The sequence below is a fragment of the Malus sylvestris genome, chromosome 15 (assembly GCF_916048215.2).
Source record: "Malus sylvestris chromosome 15, drMalSylv7.2, whole genome shotgun sequence".
In the NCBI taxonomy this organism is placed as follows: Eukaryota; Viridiplantae; Streptophyta; class Magnoliopsida; order Rosales; family Rosaceae; genus Malus; species Malus sylvestris.
Window position 1 is genome coordinate 5,965,338 of NC_062274.1, and position 16,021 is coordinate 5,981,358.

General features: G+C 38.4%; 2 long non-coding RNA genes and 1 pseudogene across 2 annotated transcripts in view; all 3 read right to left on the minus strand.

Moving 5' to 3' along the window:
- Window positions 1–16,021, minus strand: part of LOC126603544 (uncharacterized) — a 33,091-nt gene that overhangs the window by 2,474 nt on the left and 14,596 nt on the right. The gene's annotated exons all lie outside the window — the stretch shown is intronic.
- On the minus strand, window positions 651–15,996 carry LOC126603542 (glutamate dehydrogenase 1-like; annotated as a pseudogene).
- On the minus strand, window positions 6,588–9,190 carry LOC126603547 (uncharacterized). Its single transcript, XR_007616283.1, has 2 exons — window positions 7,924–9,190; window positions 6,588–7,502 (listed from the first exon to the last, which is right to left on the minus strand). It is a non-coding gene; the product is annotated as an uncharacterized LOC126603547 (long non-coding RNA).

Below are 16,021 nucleotides of genomic sequence, written 5' to 3' on the forward strand. Positions count from 1 at the left end.
AGAGCAGATCACAACATTGCAATAAGACCTTGATCTAAACTACAACAAATCAGTGAGACTGAGAGTTAGAATTCGATGCGCAAACAAATGGATACAGGAATAGTAACACAATTTGCGACAGTGCAATGGACTCTAACTGGGACAGTTCAATGGACTTAATGTACGACAAATTTATATTTAACGAAAGAAAAGCTGCTAACAACGGGAATGCATCTTCTGTCACCATATTAATTTAAAGGCCTAAAGTAAGGATGAGGTATCGCAGGCGGTTCTTAATTAGTACAGGGGTTAGAGTGTGAGAACGTTGGTTTTAGAAGGAATAGGCTAAATAGAGTAAATAATGGTTTACTGTGGAGTACGTTTAGTGAAAATCAGTGAGATTGTTCATTTTTGGAAGAGGATGGTTTTGAGTTAGAATAGAACATTTGGACTGCATTTAACAACCAGCATTTATGGTTCTATGAAAATAAGTATAAACTAAGTTGGAATGACAACAGCAGACAGCAAAAAAAAAATTGAAGGAATGCAGAACTAAGGATTGTCAAATGGTTCAACATTTAACAACCACCATTCATGGTTCTATAAAAATGGGTATATACTAAGTTGGAATCACTACAGCAAATAGCAAAAGAAAAACAGAGAATGCAGCATTTTCTCATATTTTCGAATCAATTATAAACCCTGAAATCGTTACGCCTAGACCTTTTATTCACACCTCAGTCGTTGTTGTATCCCTACATCTATGAATCCAATTTCATTCAAGAAACAATGCAGATGAGAAAATCGAAAAAGAAGTATGTCCCCATGATTAGTTTTCTCGTCTATTCTTCACAAACTAATCACATATCTAAAATCTAAGTACAAAAGCTTTGCAAAGGTAATAAAAAATGGTGTATAACTAATTAGGCTTTGAACATATAATCAGTGTGCAGAATTGTATACCTAAAGAAGGCAATGAAGCGTATTGTTCCTCCCAGAATCAGGGTTCCTGAAATTTCCAAAGAATGTAAATCCGTTAGGAAATCCGAGAAATTGGAGGACCAAATCTCATTAAATTTGAGTTAAATGAGTTAACGTACACGAATTAAATGAGAAAGTAAACAGATTTCAAATCTATGAAATGTAATGGTTGAAATCCAACCAAACCTAATCCTTCAACCTATTTTCTCGGATACCCCATACTAAAGAGAACGCATGTAAAGTTTAGTTTATAAAATTGCATGCTGTTTTCTCTCTTTGTACCGTTTAACAATTCACCAGTAAGATCATGTAAAAAATACTTATATTAGGAAATCTAATGGCGAACAATGTGAAACCGAAGATGGTTACATCCTTGGTCTTCCCAAATTTTCCTTAGAACTATAATGTTGTTTCAAGTTTTAAAAATTGATCACTGCAAGCAACAGAGTAGATAGTATTAAGATCGAAAATGCATTCCGGAAACTGTAAAAGTAAAAAAAACTGTGATGGTGGAACGGATTAAATTTGCAAAAGTGCAACAAACAAAGGGTAAATCTCATAAGGGTTTAACTGACGACCAGTCATTTATACTTGATAATGTTCTGAATTATCAGCCAGATAAAGCTGTTAAAATGTGTTTTGGAATCAGTCGTCTGACAGCATGTTTATCCACGCTGTTGGGATCAAAATCTTGGATGTCGGGGTCAAAATTTTGTGTCCGCCTAAGGATATTTGAGGCTAAAAACTTAACTCTACTCAGTTTAGCTTCTAAGTTATTTTATTTTTCAGTCTTCAGATTTCAACTAAATATTTAACATTCCATAGTGTAGCTTCAACTTAAACTTTACCGCGAGAGCTTGTATACTGGATTTACTTCTTTAGCCCTTTGTATGCAATTTAAATTACATGACTCAAAATACAACCCAAATAGAACACAAATGGCCCATAGAAAAAAATGCGAAATATTTACCAATCACTATTCACAGTTTCTTCTGTCACACTTTAGTTCAATCATACGTACCAGACCCCACCAAACCACATGCTAATTAAACTAATTAACAAAGTAAAACCATCTTTAGTCTTTAATATCCAAAGCCCGAAAAATGTTGCCCTCCCTTTGCAAACCAAATACAGAGAGAATATAACACATTTTCTATCAAAATATTATACAAACATGTACTGACTAAACCAAATTTCGAGAGGATTTAGCCGACGCTAGCCAAATGAATACACTTAGAACCATAATGTTGTTTGAATTTTAAAAAAGGAAAACTAATGAAAAGTCCAAAAAAACTTCTCTTTTAATGAAAAGTCATTTTTAAAGGTATAGTGAATTGTGTCAGCTAAAGGTAAAAAAAGTGGTTTTTCGTTCAAAATGAATAGTACCGGGAGTGTTTTGTTAAAACTCCCGTTTTAAAAACTGTTAACTGATTGAAAAACCACACCATTTAAAGAACCAGTGGAGATCAGAATAAGTATGAAATACTACAGAGGTAAATGAACAGCCATTAATATAATTTTTTTTTTCTCGGCATGGCAACAACAATCATAAAAAGAAAAGGAGAAATTCTATGGGATAAATTTAAAGTCTATTTGAAATATTCAATATATATTTGTTTGTCAAACTCTGATAAAACTTCACACTCATGCTTTCCAAAAAGAAAAGAAAACGAAAAACTTAAATCATTGACAATTGCAAGCAATATAGCAGCTATTATTAAGATCCAAAACTAATTGTGGAAAGTATGGGGACCAAACACTATTAGAAGTTGGAAAGATATGCCGATGCAGCAGTTTGAGAACACAATTTGGGAAACTTTGGGTAGGAAATATGCTCGCAAGGAAAACCGACAATGGGAGTATGACTCTCAAAGATGGTTTATGTTTAATTTACTAAATTACCATAATCGTTGTTGGTTCGTTTTCGCTGATGGTCTACTTTGAATTCAAGTTTTTGTAAAGAAAATTGGTCTTTTAACATGCTCTTTTCTAAATTTTAAAAAGGATCGTAATTTTTTAAATAAACTCAATTCCCAAATTGGAATTGCAAAGAAAGTAAATCTGTTAGATGCTCATGTCTTTCTTGGTACAGATACTCATATTGCGCTTAATTAGCATCACACATCATGATATTAAAGTTCTAATCATGTTAGACCTATGCCATGTAGCATATGCATTCAACTCAATACCCTAACATTACAGCCAAAATTAATTGATATTATCAAGAAGTTGAGACTTTACCAAAGCAGCAAAGTAGCAGTTGCAAAATTTAGTCAAAAGCTTTCACTTTGTTTTGATCTGCAAAATACCAAAAAGACATTTACGATCGAGGAAAGAAAACACATTTGATTAAAGAATGCACTTCAGCCATTATCAAATTGTCAACCAAGCGAAATGTATAAAACTACACACATTTACACAGCCAAACTCTATACTTCTTATCAGCGAAAAAAAAACAGCAATTTACCTAACAATTAACATAAAATTACATACTCAAATTGATTCGACAGTTTTTATAAATTCAAAAAATGAACAATATCTAACTCATTGTGTCATCTGAATTCACTTGTATACATAAGCTACTAACGCAATCACTCTGCTACCACATGTGGTAAGCTATTAATAGCAGATCAAAGCGATTTTCTATCAAACAACTAAAGACCTAAATTATAACGGCTATAGGGTAACCGGCACTTAAAAGAATAAACCATGCCAAAAACACGGTATAAATGAACTAAATTACGAACTCGACAAATAAAAAGCATAAACGTTAAACAATTTAAAAGAAAAGAAAACAGCCCTTACTTCGGCTCTTGTTTCCTTCCCCTTTTCTTTTCCCAGATACTTCCTAGTGGGAAATATAAACCTTTAATTACGTGAAATGTCAGCCAAAAAATTGACAGGATTAGAGCAAAATAAAGCAACTAAAAGGTCTAACTTATGTGGTTGAGCACTATGGGTTAATAAATACCCATCTAACCACAAACCATTTTCCCCCATCCAAATTTTAATGTTAACCAAGAGATATAAGATAAAATCGCAATAGAGAAAATAGGTGAATTAGATCATCAAACGCTGTATCAATAACTGAGATTGAATAGAATGGGGTGTCATTGTTGTGCTCAACTTGGACACCAGTATATACATGCTTTGACAGTTGGTACGTACATATTTCCAAAGATATAAGCAAGTTTATTGGAATACACATACACATACGCATATGCATACACACACATACGTATACATATACATATACATACATATGTGTGTATATATATATATACACGGTGGTTACTAAATAAGAAAACAATTCCATCGGTTTCAGATCTTATATGTATATATAAGCATTCATTAAACTTCAGACATATGCAGAAGTTTTGATAATGTTAAACCAATGAGACCTTAAATAGATATTCCATAGATTGAACAATTACCATATCTACTTACAACATTAATGTCCATAAGCCAAATTATTCATATGTGAACATTTTTTTTTTTTTTTGAAAAGAATTCATATGTGAACATAGGCATCTGTAAAGTTTGAAAAACATTGGCTTGTTCATGACTTACAATCAAATACTACACGAAAGTACTAAGAAATGTAAATCTACACTAACAACATGCCTGAGTCCTCTTCTACACGAACCTCAATTAAATGACAGAAGTAATATTTAGCAAATAGTAATTGTACAGCTTTAGTCTTATGACAATGCAATCATGATGATCTCTAATTGAAGGTCTAATAGCCATGCATCTTTGCAAATATACAATTATAAACCATCAGAAAAGAACATGAAAGGTTGTTCAAACTTGAAACAGCAAAAAAAAATCAAGGAATGCAGAACTAAGGATTGTCAAATGGCTCAACATTTAACAACCACCATTCATGGTTCTCTAAAAATGGGTATATACTAAGTTGGAATCACTACAGCAAACAGCAAAAAAGAACAGAGAATGCAGCATTTTCTCGCATTTTCGAATCAATTCTAAACCTTGAAATCGTTACGCCTAGACCTTTTATTCACACCTCAGTCGTTGCTGTATCCCTACATCCATGAATCCAATTTCATTCAAGAAACCATGCAGAGGAGAAAATCGAAAAAGAAGTATGTCCCCATGATTAGTTTTCTCGTTTATTCTTCATAAACTAATCACATATTTAAATCTAAGTACAAAAGCTTTACAAAAGTAATAAAAAATTGGTGTACAATTAATTAGGCTTTGAACATGTAATCAGTGTGCAAAATTGTATACCTAAAGATGGCAATGAAGCGTATTCTTCCTCCCATAATCAGGGTTCCTGAAATTTCCAAAGAAAGTAAATCCGTTACGAAATCAGACAAATTGGAGGACCAAATCTCATTAAATTTGAGTTAATGAGCTAACGTACACCAATTAATGAGATAGTAAACAAATTTCAAATGTATGAAATGTAATGGTTGAAACAGAGCCACAGTGAAAAGGGGAACAACCAAAATTGTTTAACCATCTTTCTAATAAAACAAACTCCAATTGTTTAACCATCTTCAATGAAAGGCCAACTTTAATTTTTCATTCCCCCAATTAAACCGCTATACTCACAGAACCTGGGTTTTAAACCAACCTAAGCACATATTGAAACCATTATGCAAAAACAGCAAGCAATGCAAACCATTAAGCGTATATGCAATACCTACTTGCACATTATTATGAATGTCCATTGCGTGGTTTAGTTCAAATCCTCTAGCCTCATGCACAACCCATAAGAGGCATTCGGAAACCAAACCCCCCCCCCTTTTGAAATTTAGCTCACTAACCCAATTGAATCAAAACAAATTCAATCAGGAAACAGAAAGTTAAGAACAACCTTAACTCACTAACCCATTGAATCAAAACAAATTAAGTTAGAGAAAAACTACAGTCCAAAATCATATATATACATATATATATATATATATATATATATATATATATACACACACATATATATATATATATATTATCTAAATGTAAACCACTACTTAGCTAATTAACTGAGTATACCAAAGAATCAAATTAAACACAAATTCTTAAAGTTTGGCATCCCAATAACCAAATAAGGAAAAACAACAATGTGTGTACTGTGTGTGTGAGTGCTTGTGCTGCATAAGTGTGTGAGTGTATATTGTATTGCTAAGGAAAAACAAAAAAATCTTCCAAGTGATAAAAAAAGGCATAAGCGTGTGAGTATATATTGTATGTGTTGTGTGTGTATAAGTACATGATAGTGTTTGTGTGACATTGCATGTGCATGTACTGTGAATGCATATAAAATGTGTGTGTACTCTATGTGGATAAGTGTGTGATGTGTGTGTGTGTGTGTGTATATTGTATGCGTATGCAATCTATGTGTGCATATAACAAAAGGTAAGTGTATTCAGTGTGTATAAAAAGTTACAGTAGGGCTGCATATACCAAAATCCAAACATCATCCTCTCTCTTTCTCTCTCTCAAACAGTTCCACTCAGTTTCCAACTCACTGAAATGCAAAGGAAAACTGAATCTACATGCAGTAGCTAAAGGTTCATTCATATTCATTTTTTACACCTTTGTTGATGCACAAAACCGAAGGTCTTGGAACAACATAAATCCGACCGTGAATCTGCAAGTAATGTAAATGACACAAGATGTATCGTGGTTCACCCCAAGGTTTAGGCTACGTTCACACTAATTGTATTGTATTTATCTGAGAAGTGAGGGAGAAAATGTGAGAGCTTTGCTCTAGATAGGAGAGGCTTCGAGTTTGTGAGGGTGAGGATGCCCTTTTATAGAATAAGGGCTCCTCCTCTAATTACATATTTGCCCCTTCCTTAATTACATAATTACATTTAAGTCCCCCGAGTATTTATACAAGGTCTAAATACGAGACCCTAAACATGGTATAAACAGTAGTCCCCCAAGTCTTCAGTCAAGAGAGTCTGTTGGCTAGAGACTTGAAATTCAGTCCATGTGTGGGCCGAAGTAACTAGATGCTGTCTTGAACCGATGTTCGATATAAGTCAGTGCTCAATCTGAAATGACGCTCAACTAGAAGTAGCACACGCTGCGAGGCTGCTTGGCTCGTGGCTTATGTTGCCTTGGTTGACTCGGCTTGTGGCGTTTGAAGGTAAGGGAGTCCCTTTTATAGAATAAGGACTCGCTCCTCAATACATGAATGATGGGTTAGAGTTGATGCTCTCTAATGATGGTGAGGGAGTCCCTTTTATAGAATAAGGGCTCGTTCCTCAATACATAAATGATGGGCTAGAGTTCATGTTCGCGGCGAGGCGGTTGCTCAGTAGGCGACGATGCTCTCTAATGATGGTGAGGGAGTCCCTTTTATAGAATAAAGGCTCGTTCCTCAATACATAAGTAATGGGCCAAGTCCTCCAAGTATTTTTCATGAGGCCCAGTTGAGGCCCAATATATGGTACATAATGTAGTCCCCCAAGTCTTCGGTCAATAGAGTTTGTTGGCTGGAGACTTCAAATTGAATCCATGTATGGGCCGAAGTGGTGGTTGTTCGGAGGCGGTATTTGTATACCCTGCACTGAAACTTTGTAGGTGAAGCTTTGCAAGTGAAGCTTTAAAGCTAGGGCTCTGTAAATGATGTTTTTGAAGCTAGAGCTCTGTAAATGAAGCTTTTGAAGCTGATTGACATGAATGATGCTCATGAATGTTTATGTTGATTGACATGAGTGATGCTCATGGATGTTGTCATGAGTGATGCTCATGAATGTTAACATGAGTGATGCTCATGAATGTTTATGTTGATTGACATGAGTGATGCTCATGGATGTTGTCATGAGTGATGCTCATGAATGTTAACATGAGTGATGCTCATGAATGTTGACATGAATGATGGTCATGAATGTTTATGTATGATTGTCATGAGTGATGCTCATGAATGTTTATGTATGAATGACATGAGTAATGCTCATGTATAATTTGGAGTATTGGGCGTACTTCTGATCACCTGGTTGGTGGCATAAAGGAGAGTACGAGTTGTACATTTCGTCACCTGGTTGGTGGTATGAATGGCTAGTTGCCAAATGATATTAGAGTACGGGCTTACATTTCATCACCTGGTTGGTGGTAAAAGCGGCAGGTTGCCGAATAATTTTGAAGTACTGAGCGTACTTTTGATCACCTGATTGGTGGTAATAGCGGCAGGTTACCGAATAATTGTGGAGTACTGGGCGTACTTTTGATCACCTGGTTGGTGCTATTTCGGGCTTATGGGCCTTCGCCCTCTACAACATGCCAGCCCATTTGTTTTGGGCTTTGCTGTTTTTTTTTTTTTTTTTAGTTACCCTCTGATGGGGTTTATACATATTACCCTCTGATGGGGTTTATATAGATGTCTCCGAAAGATAATAAAAATAAATTACATCATTCTGGTGGGGTGTTTATTCCTTGTTTTTGCTTTTCTCTTTTCCACCGCACCTTTCTTTTGCTTTTTGTGTTTTCTCTGAAATGACAGCTGCTTTGGATAGCCTTTCCGACATCACCCATTTGCTTTTCTCTGGCTTTCAAAAAATAGGAACATGCATCATTTAGTGGTGGACAAAAGCAAAAATATAATCATTTCCTTTCTCTTTTAGCTTTTGCTTTTGTTTATGTTTCTCACTTTTCTCTTTTCTTTTTTATTTTCTCGATCTGCTCCTTGAGAGAAAACTGAAGGCCAAAAACCAACTTATCCTTTTCCGATTCCAATGCGGCGACCTCATCGTCCTCTTCATCTAGATCAACCTCATCACTATGACCATCGTCACCTTTGGGTAGCAGCTGGCTCGGTTTTTCAACACTTGCAGCCATGTTTTTCTTGTCACTATTAACGAGCTCCTCTTCTGCCATTTAAGAATTAAAGAGGAGGAAAGTGACGAGGAGGTAGACCCACAGCAGATTATCCCTCCTGACCCAATGAGGACAGCAGCGACGAAATCGATAAGGACCAAGACATTTACCCGGCTCGACGGTGCGTAGAGAACAGGGGAGGTGGAGGAGCTCAAAACAGAGCTCTTGTTATGGCGGAACTGCTTGGCCTCCGAGACCAACCGCTTCACGAAAGCCCATGGAAGCTGAAAATGACCGCGTTTTGCAAAAACCCAGAAAGCAAAAACTGGAAATGCAGATTGGGCTGAAGAAGACGATTACCCGGCTGAAAAATGAGGACCAAGACATCAATGAGGACAGCAGCGATGAAATCGATGAGGATGACGACGATTACTCCTCCCTCCCTCTCCTGACTCGCACCCACCCTTCCTTCACCAGGTTCGAGTATTGTGATGAAGGCGAGTCTGAACGCTTCCTCTAGAAACCGCCCATCAATGACCCCGTAATTACCAAAACTGCCACTCCTTCCTCCGATTACGGGATCCTTCCTTGTGGAAATGAAGTGCGAAAGGTTCCTGCCAAGGGTTTCTAGTGATGATGGAGCTCAAGAGTTAGAGGTCTGGGTTATTAGAGAGAGAAAGTAAGAGGGAGGGACGAGAGAAAGTAAGTGGGGGTTTTCTAGAAAAGCCCAAGAATGGAGGTTCTGGGTTTCTGCAAATTCACGGTGGAGGTGAAAAAAATGAAAGAGAACCGACATAGCTTTTCGTGTCGATTCCTACACGGCACCAAATGTTGATGCACAAAACCGGAGGTCTTGGAACAACGTAAATCCGACTGTGAATCTGCAAGTAATGTAAATGACACAAGATGTATCGTGGTTCACCCCAAGGTTTGCGCTACGTCCACACTGATTGTATTGTATTTCTCTGAGAAGTGAGGGAGAGAGTGAGAGCTTTGCTCTAGATAGGAGAGGTTTCGGGTGTGTGAGGGTAAGGAGGCCCTTTTATAGAATAAGGGCTCATTCTTTAATTATATATTTGCCCCTTCTTTTATTACATAATTACATTTAAGTCCCCTGAGTATTTATACGAAGTCTAAATACGAGACCCTAAATATGGTATAAACAGTGACTCCTACCATATGCTACTGCACCTTGATACTCGGAAGTCTCACGACCACTCAGTGACTTGGATTTTTCAAGTCTCCAAACAAGAAGTTTTCCTCACTCGGGAAATTAAGGGAGCACTACCTCAACCTACATGCTTCACTCACAAAGCTTCAACATACAAGCTTCAACAAAAGGAAAAATTTAAAGAACTTAGTGAAGAAGGTCTTGATGTATTTAACACAATACGTTGAAATGAAGCAAAGTTTGTTTATTGATATCTCCGATAAGTTACAAATATGTACATATACATGAATCAAAATAAACAAACAAGAGGGAGCCTTCACAAAGGTTGCTCAGAAGAAGTCTCAGCAGTCAGCAGAGCCCCAGAAAGAGGAGGCACCAAAGGGTGATTATTCGGAGCCTCAATACTAGGCTGAACCCCGGAAGGAGGAGGCACCGAAGGTTAATCATTTGGAGCTTCATTACGCGGTACAACCCCAGAAGACAAAGGCAATAAATGTCTTTGGAACAAACCCACAAACCTCTTATGAACAAGTAAAATCTGACCATCAAATTCCTGCAGCTGGTCGAGCTTCCTCTTCATGTTTGTAGCATAATCATGTGTGAGCTTGTGCAACTGTTTATTCTCATGCTTGAGCCCTCTGATCTCCTGTTCGAGACTTATCACTTCAGCCGCCAATAATTCAACTTGGCGGGTTCGAGAAAATAGACGTTGGGCCATATTAGACACAAAACCTGCACACTGAACACTGAGAGCCAGATAATCCTTAACAGCCAACTCATCAGATCGTTTGGAAAGAAGTCTGTTATCTTTAGGAGTGAGAAGGTTCCTGGCCACCACCGCAGCAGTCATATCATTCTTCATCACAGAGTCCTCAACGGTAAGAGGACCAGTAGGGGAAGAAGGATGGACGCCATATGTTGCCTTGAGAAAGCATGGTTACCTCTTCACCAAAGTTCAAGTCAAAACGACGGTCGGATGGGCCAGACATTCTCAGAAATGATGAATAAGAAATGAGGTGCAATAAATCTCTGAAGTAAGGGGAAAATTCATACAAGTAATAACTCTTTGAATGTACTTCTTGCACACAATTGGTGCCCTTATAAAAGAAAGGGCAACAGGGTCGTTGGTTCAAAAATCGAAGAGGCACCACTCTTCGGATTTCGAAGAGGCACCACTCTTCGGATTTCGAAGAGGCACTACTCTTCCGATTTCGAAGAGGCACCACTCTTCGGATTTCGAAGAGGCACCACTTTCCATACTCAACATCAGCTCCTCGGGTACCACAGATAACTTTGCCAAATATTTCTGACAAAGTTTAGACAAATAAATTTTGAAGGTCCAGCTACCCTACTATTACCCACAAGGGTAAAGGAATAGCACCACTGCTTGATAATTAGAAAATCCCAATGTGTGTCAACCTCCGTGCTCCGTGGCAAGGCAGATTGGCAAAAATGCCCAACCTTTACTCACATTGGAGAAAACACTCCCAACAAGATTGCTTGCTCAAAAATCGAAGAGGAACCACTCTCTGAATCTCGAGAGTCAGACTCCCAACAGGATTACTTTCTCAAAAATCAAAGAGACACTGCTCTCCGAATCTCAAGAGTCAGACTCCCAGCAGGATTGCTTTCTCAAAAATCGAAGAGGCACCGTTCTCTGAATCTCGAGAGCCAGATCCCCGATAAGATTGCTTGTTCGAAAACCGAAGAGGTACCGCTCTCCGAACTTCGAGAGCCAGATTTCCTTGGATAAAGCTTGTCTGCAATCTTCACACACAACATCAGCTTTCCAGATACCACAAACCACTTTTTCAAAGCGCTCTGACAAAGTTAAAAAATGGGAAGCTTGCAGCTCCCACTACATTACTATGACCAAGAAGAGTAAAGGAATAACATTATTACTTGCTAAAAAATCGAAGAGGCACCGCCCTCCGAATCTTCAGAGCCAGACTCCCAACAGGATTACTTTCTCAAAAATTGAAGAGGCACCGCTCTCCGAATCTCAAGAGCCAGACTCCCAACATGATTGCTTTCTCAAAAATCAAAGAGGCATCATTCTCCGAATCTCGAGAGCCAGATCCCCGACAGGATTGCTTGTTCGAAGACCGAAGAGGCATCGCTCTCCGAACTTCGAAAGCCAAATTTCCTTGGATAAAACTTGTTTGCAATCTTCACACGTAACATCAGCTTTCCAGATACCACATACCACTTTTTCAAAGTGCTCTGACAAAGTTAAAACACGTGAAGCTTACAGCTCCCACTACATTGCTACGACCAAGAAGGGTAAAGGAATAGCATTACTACTTGTTGTTAGGGAGACTCCTATATATGTCGACCTCCATCCTCAACGGACAGGCAGACCTGCAAAAATGCTCAACCCTTCCTCATATCTAAAATGGCACTCCCAACGAAGCCTCTCAAAATACTCAGCTTTCTTCCCCCCTAATAATACCTATGCAAACCAGCCACACCAGAGCAAGAGTATCTCATATCATCAGGGTCAAAAGCAAGAGTATCCCATATCATGCTTTTTCCCTGTCTTTTCCTTTGGCATTGTTCTTACCTGCAAGACAATGAGAAAGAGAGTCATCAGTCAGCACTTGGAATCAAACTTCCAGTCATGAATTGACTGCATGTAACCCATTGCCTGATTACTTACCTGGCATTGCTCTCGAGTACTCATTTTCAACATCTTATGCTTCCAGGAAAGATACCACATCTGCCTGAGGAACAGATAGGGCAAGTGAGAAGGATACAAGGAAGCATGTGGAGACAAGCGTAACAGAACACGTGCCGATTCATCTATTACTTCATCAACAGCAAAAGTATCACATATCATCAAGGTCAAACGCACTCTTGATTTGATGAACTTGTTTTGACCCTCAAATTCTTGAGTCGACCTTATACTTTGGAGGATACCAGAAAACCCTCCAGCCCAGTTCAAGAATAAGCATGTGGAAAGTTACTTCTTCAAAAGCAAAAGTATCTCATATCATCTCTTCTCCATTTGCTTCTCCTTATCTTTGTTGCTGTTTACGACACAATGAGAAGAAGAACAATCAACCGGAAGCCGAAGTCGAACCTCCAATCCAGGTGGCTTGCTTGGAAGTCTGATTGCTTACCTTATCTGTTACCTCTTTCGGCAAATCTCTTAGCTCGGCGACTTAGGGGACTCCTATTATAGGGTTTTGTATCGCACTTGACCAAGCTCGAAACTACAAGTAAGCTTCAAGTGAAATTGATACATTACCTTGTGCATCTTCATCGGTTAAAGATACCACCCCTGGATAGAGGAAAAGTACTTCTAGAGAAGATGCCACATCTACGTATAAGACAGATAAGGCAAGTGAAAATGATACCACATTTCGGTACTTAGAAGTTTCGTGATTACTCAATGGCTTGGATCTTGCAAGTCCCCAACCGAGGAGCTTCCCTCACTCGGGAACTTAGGGGAGCACTGTTTGTACCATACTTGACCAATCCCGAAACTACTGAGCACCGGTCAACGTTATACTGTCAAGGACCCAGAAGAGTTTCCCTCCAACCAGGAGGCCAATCATAGCGTGACACGTGTCGACATCAGAAGTCAATCATAGTGTGACACGTGTCAACGTCAGAAGCCAATCACAACACGACACGTGTCAATGTCAGAATGAAACTAGAAACTCTCTTCTATAAATAGAGATCATTCTCTCACAATATTTCCTAATGTCATTTGTACTAAATCATTCACTAGTACTCACTAAAGGAGAGCTTGAACCTATGTACTTGTGTAAACCCTTCACAATTAATGAGAACTCCTATACTCCGTGGACGTAGCCAATCTGGACGAACCATGTACATCTTGTGTTTGCTTCCCTGTCCCTATCCATTTACATATTTATCCACACTAATGACCGAAGCAATCTAGCGAAGATCACAAAAAAAGGTTGTACCAAGTGCACAAGGCTCCCGCTTTACACAGGGTCTGGGAGAGGTGAATGTCGGCTAGCCTTACCCCCATTTTATGGAGAGGCTGCTCCCAAGTCTCGAACCAGAGACCACAAACTTAACATTTTCTGTTGTACCAAAGTCCTCACTGATTTTGTGCATCAACAACCTTAATTCACACAACCTGAGTTTCAAACCAACCTAAGCACAGATTCAAACCATTATGCAACAACAGCAACCAATGCAAACCATTAAGCACATTTCCATGATTTACTTACAATAGGTTTTCCAGTCACTAGTGCAGGTGAGTAGCCATGAAACTTTGAGTATTTGTCTAGTATCCATGCCATGGTCTGTTTAAACATAAAAAAAACCGAAAAGATCGAGAAGAGAAAACTATTAAAATACAGTTCAAAGTTTTTCGGACATTCAAGCTGATCTACTTGATAACCAAATTCTGTTGTAATCAAATCTCTTGAACAAAATTAATGGAAAATGTGGCGTGCTCAACCTGTGGACCATCCCCATATCTGGTGCTGGAACATCGGTGTGGATTCCGATAAGATTGTGCATCTTTTGTGTGAAAACTCTGGTGAGTTGCTCTAGTTTGGAAAGACTCAACTCCCCTGGATTACATCCTATACCCCATTTGGCACCCCCGTATGGGATGTTGGCTACCGCCGTCTTCCATGTCATCAGCTGCGCCAAAGCATTCACCACATCTGGATCAACCTACATTTTCCATAAAAGGATCGATAACAATTAAAGACAATTTCACGGCAGCGAGTCTTGATATATGACAACCATTCACATTTGTCGTAGAAGTGGAACTTAACAAAGTATGCATATACCCCTGGGTGATATCTGATTCATCCCTTCATGGGGCCTCTAGCATTGTCATGTTGAACCCTGAAGCCAACAAATGAAGCCAAACTGCCATCGTCTTTTGGCATAGTACAATCAACCTGCACCAAAGTATATAGTTCAAAAGCAAAGAAAGGAGAAAACTCAATAACCACATTAGTTTTAGGGTCTGAAATCTACCTATAATTAAGAGTAAGGGATATACAAAAGGGAGATTATATGCAAAATTACCTTGATTTCCCTAAATGGTATAAGTAAACTTTTCTCAAGCTTGAAGTCCAATCCCAAAAGCTGAGCAGCAAACTTAAAGTTTCTGTTCGTTGCCACTAATGCATTCATCTTTGCTCCTTCTTCAAGTGCCTGCCTCAAAAGCTAAAACCAGCTACTTATCACCTCCAATATCGGATTATGCAAAAGAACAAACCACATGCATGAGGATTTATACAATTCTTTGCTTTACCTAAGGTTACTGGACCAGAAATAAAAAACGAAATCACAGTGCTTTACTTTGTGAGGTTTGATTTGTAGAGGACTGGAGGCTGGAGCTGGGTTTGGTTTTGGCTTGAGGCAGTGGGAGAGGAGTCGAAGGGGCAATAATTTGAAATTACAGTTCTAGAAATCAAAATATATTACGGAAAAATACAAATAATTTGTGAAGCAGAGCAGAAGTGGGATTTACCTCGATGCTATGTAGAGGGTTTGGAAGATGTCTTCCTTGTAGTGGTCCGTGCGACCAATTTGATAAAAAGTACTCTGAATCTCGTCAAACCCAGACAAACTTATATCAAACGTGTGCAGCAAAACGAGAGTAGTTTGAATTGATAAAAGATCTGTCTGTGTGAAAAAAATGAAATAACACATGAGAAGCATTAGCTTGAAAACGGAAAAAAAGGACATATATGTATATACCTGTTCCTCAACTTCATCTGATGGGCAAAGCTCATCAGGCAAACCTTCTAAGCCTGACTGAGTCTTTCATGAACCGCATGAAATCTAACCATGATTGCCTCGCTTTCATGAAGCGCATCAACAAATAAATTAATAATTCACGGTTCCGAATTTGAACATCTATTAATTTTCAAAGGGAAAAAGCCTAACCAGATCAATTTTTCTCCCTGGACAAAACACCCACAACCCACGTTTAAAAGGATAAAAAACCCTCCACAAATCAGATACCAGAAATAAGATTTCTTAAAATACGAAAAAAATTGGGATCGAAACACAACAATATCGAAGAAAAATAGTGAGAATAAGGCACGAATCAGAGAAAGAAGTGAGATTTAATTACCTCTTGAAGGCTAG